This window comes from Cryptomeria japonica, unplaced genomic scaffold, assembly GCF_030272615.1.
Source record: "Cryptomeria japonica unplaced genomic scaffold, Sugi_1.0 HiC_scaffold_115, whole genome shotgun sequence".
In the NCBI taxonomy this organism is placed as follows: domain Eukaryota; kingdom Viridiplantae; phylum Streptophyta; class Pinopsida; order Cupressales; family Cupressaceae; genus Cryptomeria; species Cryptomeria japonica.
The window spans coordinates 150,001-165,000 of record NW_026728937.1 but is presented as its reverse complement, the minus strand read 5'-3'; the positions used below and the strand labels follow the sequence as shown (position 1 = coordinate 165,000).

The 15,000-nt window shown below is 59.3% G+C and overlaps 1 non-coding gene across 1 annotated transcript; it reads left to right on the top strand.

Moving 5' to 3' along the window:
• The first annotated feature begins 12,827 nt into the window (after window positions 1–12,827).
• LOC131865612 (5S ribosomal RNA) lies at window positions 12,828–12,946 on the top strand. The gene has a single exon (XR_009364331.1). It is a non-coding gene; the product is annotated as a 5S ribosomal RNA (ribosomal RNA).
• The last annotated feature ends 2,054 nt before the right edge of the window (window positions 12,947–15,000 follow it).

Below are 15,000 nucleotides of genomic sequence, written 5' to 3'. Positions count from 1 at the left end.
GAATGCACCGTGCACGCGACCGAGTAAGGCCACTCAGAGACATCCATTTCCCAGGTATATGCCCCCTACGCACTTTTGGTGGCGCAACTCGCACGAACAGTCCCACCTCGACCCCGTAAACAAGCTTTTTTGCCTCGAAGAGTTCGTCGGAGACGAAGAAGCAACCTTCAGTGCAAACGTAGCACTCTTTTGTGCAACCGCCCAAACAACGCCCCCTCTACCCTCTGTCGAAACACTCGGCATTGCTGCTCCCTAAGGTGAGCTTCTCCTCATAGGCAATTCCGCTCTTATCCGGTCACGTTTGTGTGCCCGAATTTCGCAAGGCAACCTCCATGGGACATGGAAAAGACTCGAGAAGAGAGCTCGCTCACGGGAGAGAGAAGCCAAGGAGACCACGAGAGTGCTGAGAGTGGGACAGCGCTGAATAGGCGGGAGAAGCCTGCGCGTATAAACGGAGATATATATCCAATTGCAACGAAGGAACGTGCCAAAGATCGAGAACAATGGCAGAAATGCTAGTAACGTGCACTTCGGGACCAACGCATCACCGGAAGACAACCGCCAAACATCGAAAGAGTCGCGATGCTCCGCAACCTACGTGCAAAGCGGTCGCACACCGGGTAAGGGAGTGAGAGCCCCAAACATAGCTGGGCGAGGCGCTCACTCCGCTCTTTAATATCTCGTTAATACCGCCAAGGAAATGGCACAAGCACACACACACAAGCATCCTCGGAAGAGGACAGTTCGAGTGACAGGTCAAATCCAAGAGTTCCGAAGACTACCTCCAGGAACAATCGGGAACAAGACCGATTACAAGTCGTCGAGTCTGTTACTGGGCGAACACGAGATGCGCACAGGAAATCGATCAGCCCTCACAATGGCCCAAGGCCAGAGATCGGACTGCTACGATTTACCCCAACAATCATCGTGCCACTCTTCGCAGAGAGGTGATAGACGCCAACGAGCCCGCGCATAGCAATCGAGGTGTAAAAAGGGCGTTGAAGGCAGGAAGCCTGGACGAAAGAGGCTACGAGGTCACCTCGAAGCGGTCTAAGAATCGGGCGCACTTGGGGCGACTACCAGTGCCAACCCCTTATCCCGCGGTGCGTCCGACACACAGAAATTTCCAAGGCGGCCAAGGAGCCTCCCCGCATAGCAATCGGGGTGTGAGGTTACGGATGCAGCATTGATAGCAATCGAGGTGTGAGGCGAAGGATGCAGAAGTGAGAGCCGAGGGATGTAGCAGAGATAGCAATCGGGGTGTGTGATGCAGAAGAGATAGCAATCGAGGTGTGCGGTGGGAAGGGCCCAGCAGCCAGAATGCATGAAGCGACGGATGAAGCAGTGATGACAACCGGGCTGTGAGGAGAGGAGGGATGCAGCCAAGAAAGCAATCAGGGCTCGAGGCAAGGGATGCATCAAGGATAGCAATCATGTTGTGAGGCGAGATTCCAAAGGCTAAACGTGAGAGGCTGCAGGGTCGACTCAGAGAGGTCTATGCATGTGAGAGGCTGAAAGCAAGGTCGACTCGGAGCGGTCTATGCATCGGGCGCGCTTGGGGCGACTACCAGTGCCAACCCCTTATCCCGCGACGCGTCCGACAAAGAGAACGTTCCAAGGCGGCAGAGGAGGTTACCAGCCGAAGGATGCAGTAGCAATAACAGGTATAGTTCCGCGGCGGCCGAGAAGACTCACCGCATAGGAATCGGGATGCGAGGCGAGGGATGCGGCGGGAAGGCCCCGACGGCTAAACGGAAGAGGCTGCAGGGCCGCCTCGGAATGGTCCAAGCATCGGATGCGATTGGGACGACTACCAGTGCCAACCCCTTATCCCGCGATGCGTCCGATACACAGATAGTTCCAAGGCGGCCGAGGAGCCTCACCGCATATCAATCGGGGTGCGAGGCGAGGGATGGGGCGGGAAGGCCCCAACGGCTAGACGGAAGAGGCTTCAGGGCCACCTCGGAATGGTCCAAGCATCGGACGCGCTTGGGGCGACTGCCAGTGCCAACCCCTTATCCCGCGATGCGTCCGATACACAGATGGTTCCAAGGCGGCCGAGGAGCCTCACCGCATAGCAATCGGGGGTGCGAGGCGAGGGATGGGGCGGGAAGGCCCCAACGGCTAGACGGAAGAGGCTTCAGGGCCGCCTAGGAATGGTCCAAGCATCGGACACGCTTGGGGCGACTACCAGTGACAGCCCCCTATCCCGCGATGCGTCCGATACGAAGATGGTTCCAAGGCGGCCGAGGAGCCTCACCGCATAGCAATCGGGGTGCGAGGTGGGGGATGCGGCGAGATGGCCCCAACGGCTAGACGGAAGAGGCCACAGGGCCGCGTCGGAATAGTCCAAGCATCGGACGCGCTTGGGGCGACTACCAGTGACAACCCCTTATCCCGCGATGCGTCCGATACGAAGATAGTTCCAAGGCGGCCGAGGAGCCTCACCGCATAGCAATCGGGGTGCGAGGTGGGGGATGCGGCGAGATGGCCCCAACGGCTAGACGGAAGAGGCTGCAGGGCCGCCTCGGAATAGTCCAAGCATCGGACGCGCTTGGGGCCACTACCAGTGACAACCCCTTATCCCGCAATGCGTCCGATACGAAGATAGTTCCAAGGCGGCCGAAGAGCCTCACCGCATAGCAATCGGGGTGCGAGGTGGGGGATGCGGCGAGATGGCCCCAACGGCTAGACGGAAGAGGCCACAGGGCCGCCTCGGAATAGTCCAAGCATCGGACGCGCTTGGGGCGACTACCAGTGACAACCCCTTATCCCGCGATGCGTCCGATACGAAGATAGTTCCCAGGCGGCCGAGGAGCCTCACCGCATAGCAATCGGGGTGCGAGGCGAGGGATGCGGCGAGATGGCCCCAAAGGCTAGACGGAAGAGGCTGCAGGGCTGCCTCGGAATAGTCCAAGCATCGGACGCGCTTGGGGCGACTACCACTGCCAACCCCTTATCCCGCGATGCGTCCGATACACAGATAGTTCCGAGGCGGCCGAGGAGGTGGGGGATGCAGCGAGATGGCCCCAACGGCTAGACGGAAGAGGCTGCAGGGCCGCCTCGGAATAGTCCAAGCATCGGACGCGCTTGGGGCGACTACCAGTGACAACCCCTTATCCCGCGATGCGTCCGATACACAGATAGTTCCGAGGCGGCCAAGGAGCCTCACCGCATAGCAATCGTGGTGCGAGGTGGGGGATGCGGCGAGATGGCCCCAACGGCTAGACGGAAGAGGCTGCAGGGCCGCCTCGGAATGGTCCAAGCATCGGATGCGCTTGGGGCGACTACCACTGCCAACCCCTTATCCCGCGATGCGTCCGATACACAGATAGTTCCAAGGCGGCCGAGGAGCCTCACAGCATAGCAATCAGGGTGCGAGGCGAGGGATGCGGCGAGAAAGCCCCAACGGCTAGAGGGAAGAGGCTTCAGGTCCGCCTCGGAATGGTCCAAGCATCGGACGCGCTTGGGGCGACTACCAGTGACAACCCCTTATCCCGCGACGCGTCCGATACACAGATAGTTCCAAGGCGGCCGAGGAGCCTCACCGCATAGCAATCGGGGTGCGAGGCGAGGGATGCGGCGAGAAGGACCCAACGGCTACACGGAAGAGGCTTCGGGGCCGCCTCGGAATGGTCCAAGCATCGGACGCGCTTGGGGCGACTACCAGTGACAACCCCTTATCCCGCGACGCGTCCGATACACAGATAGTTCCAAGGCGGCCGAGGAGCCTCACCGCATAGCAATCGGGGTGCGAGGCGAGGGATGCGGCGAGAAGGACCCAACGGCTACACGGAAGAGGCTTCGGGGCCGCCTCGGAATGGTCCAAGCATCGGACGCGCTTGGGGCGACTACCAGTGACAACCCCTTATCCCGCGACGCGTCCGATACACAGATAGTTCCAAGGCGGCCGAGGAGCCTCACCGCATAGCAATCGGGGTGCGAGGCGAGGGATGCGGCGAGAAGGACCCAACGGCTAGACGGAAGAGGCTTCGGGTCCGCCTCGGAATGGTCCAAGCATCGGACGCGCTTGGGGCGACTACCAGTGACAACCCCTTATCCCGCGACGCGTCCGATACACAGATAGTTCCAAGGCGGCCGAGGAGCCTCACCGCATAGCAATCGGGGTGCGAGGCGAGGGATGCGGCGAGAAGGACCCAACGGCTAGACGGAAGAGGCTTCGGGTCCGCCTCGGAATGGTCCAAGCATCGGACGCGCTTGGGGCGACTACCAGTGACAACCCCTTATCCCGCGACGCGTCCGATACACAGATAGTTCCAAGGCGGCCGAGGAGCCTCACCGCATAGCAATCGGGGTGCGAGGCGAGGGATGCGGCGAGAAGGACCCAACGGCTAGACGGAAGAGGCTTCGGGTCCGCCTCGGAATGGTCCAAGCATCGGACGCGCTTGGGGCGACTACCAGTGACAACCCCTTATCCCGCGACGCGTCCGATACACAGATAGTTCCGAGGCGGCCGAGGAGCCTCACCGCATAGCAATCGGGGTGCGAGGCGAAGGATGCGGCGAGAAGGACCCAACGGCTAGACGGAAGAGGCTTCGGGTCCGCCTCGGAATGGTCTAAGCATCGGACGCGCTTGGGGCGACTACCAGTGACAACCCCTTATCCCGCGACGCGTCCGATACACAGATAGTTCCAAGGCGGCCGAGGAGCCTCACCGCATAGCAATCGGGGTGCGAGGCGAGGGATGCGGCGAGAAGGACCCAACGGCTAGACGGAAGAGGCTTCAGGGCCGCCTCGGAATGGTCCAAGCATCGAACGCGCTTGGGGCGACTACCAGTGACAACCCCTTATCCCGCGACGCGTCCGATACACAGATAGTTCCGAGGCGGCCGAGGAGCCTCACCGCATAGCAATCGGGGTGCGAGGCGAGGGATGCGGCGAGAAGGACCCAACGGCTAGACGGAAGAGGCTTCAGGGCCGCCTCGGAATGGTCCAAGCATCGGACGCGCTTGGGGCGACTACCAGTGACAACCCCTTATCCCGCGACGCGTCCGATACACAGATAGTTCCGAGGCGGCCGAGGAGCCTCACCGCATAGCAATCGGGGTGCGAGGCGAGGGATGCGGCGAGAAGGACCCAACGGCTAGACGGAAGAGGCTTCAGGGCCGCCTCGGAATGGTCCAAGCATCGGACGCGCTTGGGGCGACTACCAATGACAACCCCTTATCCCGCGACGCGTCCGATACACAGATAGTTCCGAGGCGGCCGAGGAGCCTCACCGCATAGCAATCGGGGTGCGAGGCGAGGGATGCGGCGAGAAGGACCCAACGGCTAGACGGAAGAGGCTTCAGGGCCGCCTCGGAATGGTCCAAGCATCGGACGCGCTTGGGGCGACTACCAGTGACAACCCCTTATCCCGCGACGCGTCCGATACACAGATAGTTCCGAGGCGGCCGAGGAGCCTCACCGCATAGCAATCGGGGTGCGAGGCGAGGGATGCGGCGAGAAGGACCCAACGGCTAGACGGAAGAGGCTTCAGGGCCGCCTCGGAATGGTCCAAGCATCGGACGCGCTTGGGGCGACTACCGTTGCCAACCCCTTATCCCGCGATGCGTCTGATACACAGATAGTTCCGAGGCGGCCGAGGAGCCTCACCGCATAGCAATCGGGTTGCGAGGCAGATTATTGGGAAGGGAACCCCCTGGGATGCGGCTCAAGCAGTGCCCAAAGGGACTGGAATGCGGAATCACATCGAGAGACCCAAATGCTATACGAGGGCTCAAATCGAATTATCGATTTGGCCACGACATGGACGCATCGGAACGACTACCTTTGCCGAACCACTCGCAATTGCATCCATACCGAAACCAATAGACATTTCCGTTAGAGCCCTCGCATAGCATTCGGGAATCTCGCATGCCCCTCTAAATCGACCAATGCTGGCGCTCAATGAAAATCCGAGCGCTACCACCGTTCGAGCGCCAGCATTGGTCGAGTTAGAGGGGCACGGGGGAGAATGCTCCAGTCAACACCTCCCCTATATAAGTTATTTGTCCGATTCTCGCACAACCGTAGTCTGCCTCGTTGAATCAAACAACGGTCCCAGATTCCGACTTCCGTTCCGTAGAGACCCAAAAGCTAGATGGAGGCTCGCAAGAAAGAGAGTCGGCGCATAGCAATCGGGTTTCTCGAACGTTTAGGGACCGAGCTCACTTGCGGATAGGGCAAAATCCGCCAAGCAACCCAAAAGCTAGACGGGGGCTCGAATCGAATCGCCTAGGCGGCCACAACAACGACGTGTTGGATCGACTACCAGTGCCAAACCATTCAGCAAGACTAGTCTGTGTCGAGGCCGGATAGAGATTCTCAGAGAGCGCCCGCATAGCATTTAGGAGACCTGCCGCGTCCCTCACACTCGACAAATGGTGGTGCACGTTTATAAATCCGAGCGATCCCAACCCTTTCAAGCACCAACATCGGTCGAGATAGAGGGGCACGGAGGGGGCTGCGTGAGACAACACAGTCCCCTATATAAGTTATTTGTCCGATTCTCACACATCCGAAGAATGGTCATCAAATCGGACAACAGCCCAAACTTCCGACTTCCGTCCCAGAAAGCCCAAGAGCTATCTAAAACGTTCATGGCCGGAACTCGATCGCGGCTATACCAGTCCGCCAAGCAACCCAAAAGCTAGACTGGAGCTCTAGTCGAATCACCTCTGTGGCCATTGCAAGGACGTGTTGGAGCGACTACCATTGCCGAACCATTCCGCAGGTCGAGTCCATACCAAGGCCGCATAGAGATTCACGATGAGCTCCTGCATAGCAATCAGGAGACTTGCCGTGTCCATCACAATCGATAAATCCTGGTGCAAGATTTTTGCATCCGAGCGCTCCAACCAGTCGAGCACCAGCATCAATCGACATAAACGGGCACGGGGGGAGGATGCTCGAGAACACTACCTCCCCTATATAAGTTATTTGTCCGATTCTCAAGCAGCCGAAGTCTGGTCATCGAATCGGGTCAAAGACCACAACTTCCGACTTTACCCACAATGCAAGTCATCGAATCGAACATCGGCCCCCGAGTCGGACTCCATGCGTATGTCAGGTCATCGGACCCAAATTCCGCCTTCCTGCGCATGGCGGGCCATCAATATCAACTCGGTCATCGGACCCAAACTCCGCCTTTTTGCGTATGGCACGCCTTCAAATCGGTCATCGGACCCAAATTCCGCCTTCCTGTGCATGGCGGGCCATCAACATCAACTCGGTCATCGGACCCAAATTCCGCCTTTCTGCGCATGGCACGCCATCAACTCGGTCATCGGACCCAAATTCCGCCTTCCTGCGCATGGCAGGTCATCGGACACAAATTCAGACCTCGCCAATATGCCTACGTATCGAATCGGTCATCGGACCCAACTTCCGACTTCATCCATACTGTAGGGTCTTTGAGGTTGGCGCGGTGCGCTCAACCCAGGGAGTCGACCCATCGAAGCATACACCTCCCCTATATAAGCTATTTGTCCGATTCCCACACCTGTGTAGTTTGCACCTCTGACCAGGACATCGACCCCAACTTCCGAACTCGACTGCAACGACGGCACCAGCGCCTTGGTGCGCACCTTGCGACGCACAGTCCCAACATTCGCCTTCCTGCACATGGCAGGTCATCGGACCCAAATTCCGACCTCGCGAGTATGCCTACATATCGAATCGGTCATCGGACCCAACTTCCGACTTCATCCATACCGTAGGGTCTTTGAGGTTGGCGCGGTGCGCTCAACCCGGGGAGTCGACCCAACGAAGCATACACCTCCCCTATATAAGCTATTTGTCCGATTCCCACACCTGTGTAGTTTGCACCTCCGATCAAGACATCGACCCCAACTTCCGAACTCGCCTCCAACGACCGAACCAGCGCCTTGGTGCGCACCTTGCAACGCACAGTGCCAACATTCGCCTTCCTGCACGTGGCAGGTCATCGGACCCAAATTCCGACCTCGCGAGTATGCCTACATATCGAATCGGTCATCGGACCCAACTTCCGACTTCATCCATACCGTAGGGTCTTTGAGGTTGGCGCGGTGCGCTCAACCCGGGGAGTCGACCCAACGAAGCATACACCTCCCCTATATAAGCTATTTGTCCGATTCCCACACCTGTGTAGCTTGCACCTCCGATCAGGACATCGACCCCAACTTCCGAACTCGACTAAAAAGACCGCACCAGCGCCTTGGTGTGCACCTTGCAACGCACAGTGTCAACATTCGCCTTCCTGCACATGGCAGGTCATCGGACCCAAATTCCGACCTCATGAGCATACCTACTAATCGAATTGGTCATCGGACCCAACTTCCGACTTCATCCATACCGTAGGGTCTTTGAGGTTGGCGCGGTGCGCTCAACCTGGGGAGTCGACCCATCGAAGCATACACCTCCCCTATATAAGCTATTTGTCCGATTCCGACACCTGTGTAGTTTGCACCTCCGCTCAGGACATCGACCCCAACTTCCGAACTCGCCTGCAACGACCGAACCAGCGCCTTGGTGCGCACCAAAAGTGCGCACTTTTGGAGGGCACTTTTGTGCGCTCCAAAGGTGCGCACTTTTGGAGGGCACTTTTCTGCGCTCCAAAGGTGCGCACTTTTGGAGGGCACTTTTTGGAGGGCACTTTTCTGCGCTCCAAAGGTGCGCACTTTTGGAGGGCACTTTTTGGAGGGCACTTTTCTGCGCTCCAAAGGTGCGCACTTTTGGAGGGCACTTTTTGGAGGGCACTTTTCTGCGCTCCAAAGGTGCGCACTTTTGGAGGGCACTTTTTGGAGGGCACTTTTCTGCGCTCCAAAGGTGCGCACTTTTGGAGGGCACTTTTTGGAGGGCACTTTTCTGCGCTCCAAAGGTGCGCACTTTTGGAGGGCACTTTTCTGCGCTCCAAAGGTGCGCACTTTTGGAGGGCACTTTTTGGAGGGCACTTTTCTGCGCTCCAAAGGTGCGCACTTTTGGAGGGCACTTTTCTGCGCTCCAAAGGTGCGCACTTTTGGAGGGCACTTTTTGGAGGGCACTTTTCTGCGCTCCAAAGGTGCGCACTTTTGGAGGGCACTTTTGTGCACTCCAAAGGTGCGCACTTTTGGAGGGCACTTTTCCTGTGCTCCAAAGGTGCACACCTAGGTGAGCACCTTCGACCACACCTTGTAGCACACCAAACTCTGACTTTCGACTTCATCCGCAATGCAGGGTCTTTGAGGTTGGCGCAATGCGCACAACCAGGGGAGTCGACCCATCAAACCCAACACCTCCCCTATATAAGCTATTTGTCTGATTCTCATACATGCGTAGCCTGCAGGAGCAATTAGGACATCGACCCCAACTTTCGGCTTCTAAACGAAAACAAGGTCTTTGAGGTTGGTGTAATGCGAACAACTAGGGGAGTCAACCCATCAAACCCAACACCTCCCCTATATAAGCTATTTGTCTGATTCTCATACATGTGTAGTCTACAGGAGCAATTAGGACATCGACCCCAACTTTTGACTTCTTAACGAAAACAAGGTCTTTGAGGTTGACGTAATGCGCACAACCAGGGGAGTCGACCCATCAAACCCAACACCTCCCCTATATAAGCTATTTGTCCGATTCTCATACATGTGTAGCCTGCAGGAGCCATTAGGACATTGACCCCAACTTTTGACTTCTTAACGAAAACAAGGTCTTTGAGGTTGGCGTAATGCGCACAACCAAGGGAGTTGACCCATCAAACCCAACACCTCCCCTATATAAGCTATTTGTCTGATTCTCATACATGTGTAGCCTGCAACAACGATTAGGACATCCACCCCAACTTCTGAATTCGTCTGCGTTGACCGCACCAAAGGTGCACGCCTTGGTGCTCACCAAAATCCGACTTCCGACTTCTTCTGCTATGCGGGGTCTTTGAGGTTGGCGCAGTGCGCACAACCAGGGGAGTCAACCCACCGAATGCAACACCTCCCCTATATAAGCTATTTGTCTGATTCTCATACATGCGTAGACTGCAGCAATGATTAGGACATCCACCCCAACTTTTGACTTCTTAAACAAGACAGGGTCTTTGAAGTTGGTGCAGTGCACACAACCAGGGGAGTCGACCCATCAAACGCAACACCTCCCCTATATAAAGCTATTTGTCCGATTCTCATACGTGTAGTCTGCAGCAGCGATTAGGACATCGACCCCAACTTCCGAATTCGTTTGCATTGACCGCACCAAAGGTGCACGCCTTGGTGTGCACCCTGGAGTGCACTTTGGTGCTCACCTCGGTGCACACTTTGGTGTGCACCTCGGTGTGCACCAAAGGTGCGCACCTTGGAGCGCACCAAAGGTGTACACTTTGGAGCGCACCACATAGGGTCTTTGAGAGGTTGGCGCAGTGCGCACACCAAGGTGGGTGTTGAGGTGCGTGCCGAGGTGGGTGGGTGCTAGGGTGCGCTCCATGGTGGGTGCCAGGGTGGGTGCGTGCTAGGGTGGATTCCAAAGAGGGTCATAGGGTGGGTGCCAAGGTGGGTTGGTGATATAGTGGGTTCAAAGGTGGGTACTAGGGTGGGTTCCAAGGTGGGTCACAAGTTGGGTGCCAGGATGCGTGGGTGTTAGGTTGGGTGCCAAGGTGGGCTCCTGCGTGGGTGGGTGCTAGGGTGGGTTTCAAGGTGGACGCGAGGGCGGGTGCCAAGGTGGGTAACAAGTTGGGTGTTAGGATGGGTGAGTGCTAGAGTGGGTGCCAAGGTGGGTGGGTGCTAAGGTGGATGCCAAGGTGGTTCACAGGGTGGGTGGGTTCTAGGGTGAGTTCCAAGGTGGGTCACAGGTTCAGTGCTAGGGTGGGTGTCAAGGCGGGTGTCGAGGTGCCTGGGTGCTAGGGTGTGGATGCCAATGTGGGTCATAGGGTGGGTACTAGGGTGGGCTGCAATGTGGGTGCCAAGGTGGGTAACATGCTCGGTGGGTTCTAAATTGGGTGCCAGGGTGGGTGTGCACCCACCTTGCCCGAGGTGGGTGCCAAGGTGCCAGTGTGGGTGGGTGCTAAGGTGGATGCCAAGGTGGGTGAGAAGGTGGGTGATAGGTTGAGTGGTAGGATGGGTGGGTGCCAAGATGGGTCACAGGGTGGGTGCAAGGGTGGGTAGGTGCTAGGGTTGGTGTCAGGGTGGGTGGGTGCTAGGTTGGGTTCCAAGGTGGGTGCGAGGGTGAGTGTCAAGGTGGGTCACAGGTTAGGTGCTAGGATGGGTGAGTGCTAGGGTGCAAAGGTGCCAGGGTGGGTGCTAGGATGGGTCGATGCTAGGGTGAGTGGCAAGGTGGGTCCACAAGTGTCAAGGTGGGTGCCGAGGTGGGTGCCAAGTCGGCGACTGCTATGGTGGATGCCAAGGTGGGTCACGGGGTGGGTGCCAAGTTGCTAGGTTGGGTTCCAAGGTGGGTGCCAACGTGGGTGCTAGGGTGCGTGGGTTAAAGGGTGTGTCACAACGTGGGTGCCAGGATGGGTGCGCACCCACACTGGCCAAGACGGGTGCGGGTGCAAGGTTGGGTTCCAAGCCCGGTCACAGGCTGGGTGCTAGGATGGGTGGGTGCCAAGGTGGGCACCAGGGTGGGTGCACCCACCCTGGCCAAGGTGGGTCACGGGGTGGGTCCTAGGGTGGGTAACGGGGTGGGTACTAAGGTGCGTGCCAAGGTGGGTCATAGGGTGGGTGCCAAGGTGGGCACCAGGGTGGGTGTGCACCAACCCTAGCCAGGGTAGGTCACGGGGTGGTTGTCGGGGTGGGCGTCAAGGAGCCAAGGTGGGTGGCAAGTAGCCAAGTTGCGTGCCAAGGTGGGTGTCGGGGTGGGTGCCAAGGATCCAAGGTGGGTGCCAAGGAACCAAGGTGGGTGTCTGGGTGGGTGCCGAGGTGGGAGCCAGGGTGGGTCCCAAGGTGAGTGCAAAGGTGGGTGCCAGGGTCAAGGTGAGTGCCAATGTGGGTTCCAAGGTGCCAGGGTCAGGGTGAGTGCCAATGTGGGTTCAAAGGTGCTAAGTTGGGTGCGAGGTTGGGTGCGAGGGTGGGTGGGTGCCAAGGTGTGCTAGGTGGAAGCCCGGGTGGGTCGGCATCCCATGGGTGTCGAGTTGGGTGCCTGATGGGTGCTTCTTGTCAAGTTTTAGTCGTCGGGACTCATTTCGAGCCTTAGAGGTCGTTTCTTGTCCGGTTGCCCTGTCTTCGACCTGGGAACCCAATTTTGGTCCTCGGGTCCCATTTTTTTTTGTCTCGCATCCCACTTTTGGCCTGTGGCCTTTTCGGGGTCGATTCTCGTTTTGGGCATCAGAGCATGTTTCTTCTCCTAAAACCCAATATTTGTTTATTAAGTCTCGGAACACATTTTTGTTCTCGTGGACCCATCATGGGTCTTGGAACGCATTTGTGGTCCTTGGGTCCCATTTTGCATCCCGAAACTTGTGTTTTGGTGCTTGATCCCTATTTTGGGTGCCCACCTTGCACCAAGTGCGCACCCGGGGCAAACCGAGCGCCTTGGTGCACCGGGGCAAGATCGAGCGTGCACCCGAGGCGCCCCGAACATGCACCAAGGTGCACTCGGCCCACATGTGAGCGCAGGTCGTTGCGCCCGAGGTGGTGTGTGGGCACCGCGTTGCAGACGGGACACTGCACGCACACGACGCCCCCTCCAGGTGCACGCACGTAGGCCGGGCCGGGTGCACACCCGACGCCCTAGCAAGGTGCGCGCACCCGGGCAGGGCTCACACTTGGCGAACGGGGCGCACTTCGCGAGGGAGGGTGTGCACCTCGACGGGGGTGGGTGGCCGGGGTGGATTCGCACGTGGGTCGCGGTTTGCTAAGTACACACTGCGACAAGCTCATAACGGGTGCGATCATACCAGCGTTAGTGCACCGGATCCCATCAGAACTCCGCAGTTAAGCGCGCTTGGGCCGGAGTAGTACTGGGATGGGTGACCTCCCGGGAAGTCCCGGTGTTGCACCCTTTTTTAGTTTTTCGCCGGGCGTCGCAATGCTATTTGAATAAACCTTTTGCCCGTTTGCGTTCTCGTCGGGGCCGGGCCGGGCCGGGGTGCGCTGCCCGCACTACCGCGCGCGCGGGGGCGACACCGAGCGCGCACCCGAGGCGCCCCGAGCACACAGGCCACGGTGCAACCCGGGCGTTGTGCGCGCACCCCGGTGCGCCCGAGGTGCTGCGCGCGCACCCAGGTGAAATCGGTGTGCACCTCGGCCAGTGCGCGCTCGGTCGAGTCGCGCACGTTGGCCAAGGTGCACGGTGATGTTTCTTACTCTAAGGTTCCGCACCAGACGCCCGGGACAGGTGAGCGAAGCTGGGCGGGGCCGGGTGCGCGGCCGGGGCAGGTGCACGCAGCTGGAGAGAGCTTTGGAGCACACTTCGGAGCGCACCAATGATGCGCTCCATTCAAAAGTTTCCTGAAAAGGCAAAAAAAGTTGAGATTATAGAATTTCCCACTTGAGAGATTGTAAAAAAAAAAAATTTAAAATGAAGGAAACGCGGGTGCCAAGGTGTGCGCAGCCCAGCCCACCCTGGCGAAGGTGCACGCAAGGTGCGCACCCGAGGCAAACCGGACAATTAACCCAACTTTCGACTTCGCGCGCACCTTGGAGCGCACTTCGGAGCGCTCCTTGGTGCGCACCAATCTTGGGCACCTCGGAGTGCACCATGGCGCCCACCAAGGTGCGCACCCGGGGCAAACCGAGCTCCGACTTCGTGCGCACCTTGGAGCGCACGAAAGGTGCGCACCATGGCGCCCACCAAGGTGCGCAGCCCAGCCAAGGCGTGCGCATCAAGGTGCGCACCCTGGCGAAGGTGCGCACCCGGGGCAAACCGAGCTCCGACTTCGTGCGCACCTTGGAGCGCACAAAAGGTGCGCAACCCAGCCAAGGTGTGCGCACCCTGGTCAAACCGAGCTCCGAATCGTGCGCACCAGAGGTGCACGCCATCGTGCGCACCTTGGAGCACACTTCGGAGCCCTCCTTGGTGCGCGCCGATGTTGCGCACCTCGGAGCGCACCCGGGGAAAACAATGCAATTAACCCGACTTTCGACTTCGTGGGCACCTCGGAGCGCTCTCGGGTTCGCACCTCGGAGCACACCGAGGTGCGCACCTTTGATGCGCTGCCTTCACCAATTTCCAGAAAAGGCAAGAAAACATTGAGAAGGTGTGCGCACCGAGGTGCCCACCCTGGCGAAGGTGCACGCGAGGTGCGCACCCGGGGCAAACCGGGCTCCGACTTCGTGCACGCCGCACCTTGGAGCACACTTCGGAGCGCTCCTTGGTGCGCACCAGGGCGCGCAACCCAGCCGAGGTGCCCACCCCGGCGAAGGTGCACGCGAGGTGCGCACCCGGGGCAAACCGGGCTCCGACTTCGTGCACGCCATGGTGCCCACCGCGGCGAAGGTGCACGCGAGGTGCGCACCCGGGGCAAACCGGGCTCCGACTTCGTGCACGCCGCACCTTGGAGCACACTTCGGAGCGCTCCTTGGTGCGCACCATGGTGCCCACCAGGGCGCGCAACCCCGCCGAAGGTGCACGCGAGGTGCGCACCCGGGGCAAACCGGGCTCCGACTTCGTGCACGCCGCACCTTGGAGCACACTTCGGAGCGCTCCTTGGTGCGCACCATGGTGCCCACCAGGGCGCGCAACCCCGCCGAAGGTGCACGCGAGGTGCGCACCCGGGGCAAACCGGGCTCCGACTTCGTGCACGCCATGGTGCGCACCGCGGCGAAGGTGCGCACCCGGGGCAAACCGGGCTCCGACTTCGTGCACGCCGCACCTTGGAGCACACTTCGGAGCGCTCCTTGGTGCGCACCAGGGCGCGCAACCCAGCCGAGGTGCCCACCCCGGCGAAGGTGCACGCGAGGTGCGTACCCGGGGCAAACCGGGCTCCGACTTCGTGCACGCCGCACCTTGGAGCACACTTCGGAGCGCTCCTTGGTGCGCACCATGGTGCCCACCAGGCCGCGCAACCCAGCCAAGGTGTGCGCACCAAGGTGCACGCGAGGTGCGCACCCGGGG